Source organism: Drosophila tropicalis, unplaced genomic scaffold (assembly GCF_018151085.1).
Source record: "Drosophila tropicalis isolate 14030-0801.00 unplaced genomic scaffold, ASM1815108v1 contig_593, whole genome shotgun sequence".
In the NCBI taxonomy this organism is placed as follows: domain Eukaryota; kingdom Metazoa; phylum Arthropoda; class Insecta; order Diptera; family Drosophilidae; genus Drosophila; species Drosophila tropicalis.
Window position 1 is genome coordinate 21,091,379 of NW_027173070.1, and position 6,348 is coordinate 21,097,726.

General features: G+C 34.4%; 1 long non-coding RNA gene across 1 annotated transcript; it reads right to left on the reverse strand.

Moving 5' to 3' along the window:
* Window positions 1–1,155: 1,155 nt before the first annotated feature.
* On the reverse strand, window positions 1,156–2,149 carry LOC137577689 (uncharacterized). The gene is made up of 4 exons (XR_011032452.1): window positions 1,932–2,149; window positions 1,758–1,871; window positions 1,557–1,694; window positions 1,156–1,498 (listed from the first exon to the last, which is right to left on the reverse strand). It is a non-coding gene; the product is annotated as an uncharacterized lncRNA (long non-coding RNA).
* Window positions 2,150–6,348: the final 4,199 nt, after the last annotated feature.

The following is a 6,348-nucleotide window of genomic DNA, read 5'->3' on the forward strand; positions in this document are numbered from 1 at the left end:
TATTTTTCTTGGCTTTTATTAAATTTTAAAGCTTACACTTTTCGTATTTGTAACCAACTTTTCTTTATGCCAATATAAATGCCAATATTTTGTCAGTCCTTATGACGATTTTATAATTTGTTTTTAATTTATAATTCAAATAAGAGAAAAGGTTTGAAAAAGTCATCCTAATTTGTAATTAAAGTCTTATTAAGGCTAAACGTCTTTTGAGAATATTAAAATTTTTAATTATAGCTGTTAAAAACAAAACTTATTGTTTAAAATTAAGGAGATATTTATTGGAATGAATTGATAACCTAATCTGAAATAGTTCAGATTATAGTTACAGGGTATTTTTTAGTTAATACTCTTAAAGTTTATCTATTGAGTTTGTTGTTGTTGCTGTTTTGCGTCTTATTAAAATTAAATGATGTTATGAAATTCATAAAAAATTAGCACGGCTCATAGTTTTGTTTTTATTTAAATGCAACGATTTGTAAAAGTTGACTCTCTCCAACGATCACCCGGTCTGCTCTCTCTCTCTCTCTCTCTCTCTCTCTCTCTTTCTCTCTCACTGGCTTTGTGTTGCTCTTTAGTATGTTAGCTCTTCCTTTCTTTCTGTTCGTTTTGGGTCTTTATTTAGGTCAAGTTGTCGTTTCTTTTTTCTTCTTATTTTTGTTCGCAATACGTTTTAAGGTGTGCATTTAATGTTACTCATACGACCCGTTGGACGATAAGCGTTCATTGATGTTCTGCCTCTGACTTGTCGCTCTGTCTCTTTCCCTCTCTCTCTCTGAATTCAGCTTATCAGTCAAATTATTGCAACAAATTTTTGATGTTTATTGTTATCAATCGATGGATGACGACTACCTACTACAACATGATGTAGACAGAGCAACATTGTGAAAAATTGTTAACCTTTTTCTGCTGCTTCCTTATTATTGCACAAAACAAATGCTCCACCCTTATTCTACAGAGGGGATTGCATTATGCACATACATATTGGCAAATCATTCTCAACAGTCATTGTCATCGATTTGCTTATCAATTATGGTGAAATAACCATTATCCAGTGTATGTATGCAGATGAGGCAAGAAATTTATATAAAATTTATGATTTAAAACGATAACCAAAGGCTGCCATAATTATTTTTCCTTAGGAAAGAAAGAAAAACATTTGAGATGGCATTGGGAGTCAATCCCTTAGAGAATTTTACTTTGTATATTGATGTGTTTGATGTATGAATGTCTTTGAATATGATGTACAAGCTCTAAATCAGATGTCATTTGATAGTCACAGATTTCATTAGAAAAGTCTTCGAGGCTAAAAAACTTGATTGAAGAATCCCGGTCCTCTTCCTTAGTTCCAGTTGCATTATTTTGATTGGACTTTTATCTGACCTGTGGTAAAGCTACTATAGATGGGATGTACATAGAACATTGTCACCTTTCTGAAATATTTAATACTTAACGCCAGATTTCAGTTTTTTGGATCTTAAAGCTTGTTGAATGGATTTGTCTATAAAAAAAAGTTTTTTAAGTTGAGAGACCTTTTGGAATAATAGATCTTTAAATACAGTTAGTTGTTGCGAGTTTTAGTTGTTGGTAATTTCGTCCGGTTTGGAACTATTATAAACCTCTTGAATTTGCGTATAAAGCTCATTGAATTCCATGTGTCTCTTAGCAAAAGTTTCCAAATGACTTATACTAGCCAACTGTAGGGAATGAAAGAAAAAACATTGAAAAAACATTACACAAAAAATTGAACTGAAATTTACCATATTTATATTATCCTTATTCGCATTGAAATACATTTTCATGTCGTTCAATTCATTCACAAGCAAAAGAATTTTATTATAATTGAAGATCATCAGGCGAATGGAATAAGAAAGCTGTTTAAAGACGATTAAACGTAAAATTTGATATATGGGAAAAATAATGTAAATACTTACCTTTGAGATCCTTTTCTTTAAATTTACCAACACGACAGTCAGAAAAAGGATAATCACTATTTCAGAAGTTACTAGCACAGTGGAGCCATTAACATGTATAAGACTTTCCGAAGAGGATTCCATTTTAAACTATAGAAATTTTAATGATAATGTGACAAAATAAATTGAAAAAGGATTTGTAGATGTGCGAATTTGTTTTGCTTTCTATGACAATCTTTTTAAACAAAAGACAAAGCATTCTTGACAATGGAAAAACCTTTTAGAAGTTTTCAAGACAAAAAGTTCTGGCCTACTTGAAACAAATAAAAATAATAGGAACATTTGCATTCCTCGGTAGATGAGTTGTCTAAATGACCGCGTTAATAAATTTCAAAATAACTTTAACTTTCATAGCACTTTAGACGGTAATGGCGATACCCATTAGAAGGCAAGTCACCCTCCTTGGTATGACCGTATCCGCCGAGGATCGAAAAACCCTCCTCACTCCAATGGCTCTTCGCCATTCACTGCTCTTCATCCGCTGGCGTGAACAGTTACTAGACCTCCAGGTATAATCATTTTTCTTCTACTTCCAATTATGATAAAAATGTGCTCGTTTTTATTAAAGTTTGCCCAATAAATCATTTAACACTATGGCATAGTTAGAAGAACAACGACTAAGGGTTAAAGGTATAATAGGATGTCTGCTCCATCTACATGGTACAGACAGATTCACCATTTAGGAGCTTGTGCCTGAAAATAGCACAAAGAATAATTCTACGGCTAATTAAGGAAGGAAGGTTAATCAAAAGAAGTCTACTAGAATAAGAAGACAAATTGGCATTGCTATTCCAGCTTAAGCCACGAAGTTCAAATAGCAAAAACTGTTTTTGAATGGCTTCAAATCTAGTCTGGTGCGACTCATATTGAGGTGACCAAATGCAAGATCCATACTCTAAAATGGCACGGACAAATAATAAATAAATAAATATTCATTTAGAGTTTCACCTTTCTTCTGTTGGCGCTGATTTAACTTTTTATGGACTGCAGCTGCAGATATTTTTACACTAAACTCAGCACGAAGAGCTGCTTTCAAAGAACTCCAGTTTTTAATATTTCTCTGACTCCTTATGAAAGATTTTGCCGCCCCACAGAATAACTGTTTTCCATAGACAAATAACTGTAATTCATTCCACTGTACCATGGCTGCACATTGTTCTAGTTCTTCAATCCATTGGGCAATGTTAGGAATATCTGAACCTGAAAATTGTGAAACACTGTCTTCGACATCTTTCAAAGTAAACCAAGATCTATCGGGTCTATCTACGTTTTCTCCTGCAATCTCTACCTTCCCGTTCGCTGTTACCACTGACTGATCATCTGACTCCTCATTTTCCTGCTGCAAACCATAATGGATAAGTAACCTATTTTGCAAATCCCGTTTCCTGCCAGTTGTAGGCAGCGCTAGTTTGGATAATTTCGATCGCAAAGCAACCAAGCAAGCAAAGTAAAAAGAACTTTAGTTGTATAAGGATCGGAAAATTCTCTTGACCATCTTATAATGAAACCCAGAATACATATGTATAGATCCAACCCTTATCCATTTATGATGACCAAAATGAACTTCTTGAATAATCAAAGTTAAGAAATTGACGAAGATTCGACATTTCATTTGATTTGAAGTGAGATCAAGATTAAGCCAGCTTATCCAGATATAAGTATATAAACACTTGCCGCTTTTCATATCTAGATTTTGTGTTCAGTTGACTTTGTGTGCAGATTGTTAAACTCTTAAGTGAATGGCCCCGCCCACCTAACCACCCCCTGCCACCTCTCATTCAGTTTTTAGGTGTGGGGGATCAACAAATATTATTATTAATAAAAATAACAACAAAACACGCGCAAAAATAAAAATGTGTCTCTCTCTCTTTCGCTCTGTCTCGCTCTCTTTGGGTTTTTGTGTTTTGGCTGTTCCGTTTTTGTGTGTTTTTTGGCCAACGAGACTGACTGATAAGATGGCCAAAAGCGAAAAAAAACCTGGCGAATGCGCGTAAACAAAACAAATACGAGAAACAGCAAATACTATGAGAGGAATGGGCCGAGCGGAGGAGGTGCAGGGAGGGGGATATCAACTCGCGTTCGTTGCACTCGGCATGGCCAAAAGGCAAAGAGTTAACTTTGGCTGACACCTGCAAAAAAGACAAATTTAGAGTCCAACAAAAAAAAAAAAAAAAAAGGGAAAGAGCAAATAAAACAAAATCAGAATCACAGACAAAATGAATAAAGTGATCATAATAACAATTCAATTGGCCATAAACAAAAAACACAAACACAAAGCGTCAGCAATTGGCCTAGGCAGATATACCTAACTCTTTTTTTGTTTTGTTTTATTAGTCACCGATAAGCTTGATTTTGTTACTTCCTTAAATTTGAACTCGGTTGAAAGAAGATACAGCCGATGGCAACGATTCGTTTAATATCCACAATTGTGATCTGTGGAGGGAGGGGCAGGGAGGTAATGGGTCGAAAAATTCTCACGCCAACAGTTTGAAACTTTTCGCCGAAGTGAAAATCACTTTCATTGTAAAATCGCATAGAATCAGCATTAAAATTTCTCGTCTTCTTGTCTTGCTGCAGCAGCAGCAGCAAATTGAGTTGGGTTTACTTTCTGATGAAAAACTGCAGAACAAAAGTCAAGCGAAAAATGAAAAGAAGTCAATGAACCCCATGAAATTGAATTTATTAATCGAGTTTTGTTAAATACACTGCAAATTGGACATTTTAATCAAAAAATGCCAAAGACAAAATCAACTTTTCCATCATTGTTAACCAAATTAGTTAATCTTAAATATGCACAGCTGGAAGAAACAAAACGAAGAATAAGCATATTTTAAATTTACCGCCAAAGAGAGAACACACAAGCGCCACCTGGGTGCTTTGAACAGCTGGCTGATGGCGTCAGTGAGCACTGGGTAAAATGGTTGTCGCTATTACTCGCACCCTTAGGACTTTTACTCGCACCCTTAGGACTATTACTCGCACCTTTAGAACTATTACTCGCACCCTTAGGACTTTTACTCGCACCCTTAGCACTATTACTCGCACCATTAGGACTTTTACTAGCCCCTTAGCATTTTTTTAAAATATTTTTTAGAGATGAACTATCGAACCTCAGAGGGTATTTGGGTTAGCAAGTTTACCTCATCTCTAATTGAGGTGGTCAAGGTGAACGGTGCAGGTGCTATATTATTACCAGATCGAAACTTAAATACTTGATCTTGATCCTTTATAATAATGTATAGCAATTGGACTATTAGGATAATTCTTTGTATGTTATATTTTGTGTTTCTTTTTAGCAACTTTCTTGAACATTAAGATGAATGGAAAATGAATATAAGTACATATGTATATATCATTACATTCTCGTTTTTCTACATATATCTGTCCTATGTTTCGCTGTGTTCTTGCTGATTGCTCGGTAAGTTCTAAGTCTTTTTGGGCGGCCAAATTTAAAAATATGTTCTCTGGATAAATAAAACCATTATGAATGAAATATACTTTTTGTTGCCATTGAGATTATTTACTATTTTGAAATATTGCGATACTTGTCCTTAAAGACTTAATAATGAAAGAAATGAGTTTTCCCTTTTAATTCCAGAATAATAATACTTATTTATATTAGAATTACCAAAAGTGCAGACGAAATCTATACCTTTGTATAAAGTAATGGGTGCAACTTATTGTTAGAGCTATGAATGTAATGAAAACAAAACATTACAAAACATTAAATTTCACATAAAAACTATTTCGTTAATGTTTCTTGTTTCTCCTCATATGTGCTATATCTATGTATATGGGGCTATATTTGACATTTGTTGGAGCGTGTTTATCTGGGACAGTTAATTTACAATGGAAAATTTCTAATCGTTAGCGATGTAGGATCGTTCTTGCTAGCTCCTCGCAATTCGCCATTTGCCAATAAGAAAGTAAACGGTTACTACATTGTATATTGTTTTATACTTCTGATTTTTATTAGATAATAACGTATGATACCGTTAGAAAAGAAGAAATCTTCCCATCGTGAATATATTCTCGTTTCCTTTCCAGGCTTAGGGTATATAATCTTAGAAAAGAAATTCCTGCAAAATATTTGAATTCCAATTCGCTCTTGGAGATGCGGGAGGACTCAATGTACGCCCTCAATATGGACGAGATCTGGGAAGTAAGTAAGTTTATAGTTTACTTAACCATTTTCCATAAAATGTGCTAATAAATGTGCCATTTCATATTTCGTCATGTACCATTCAAGCCTTGACCATGGCCAAGAGCTACTCTTCAAAAACAAAAGACTCCCAAGAATATAAATGCAGCTAGATGTATTTGCTGCTGCGGCAGATTTAAACAAGAATATGGTGGCAATTGTTTCAGATAGTCGATT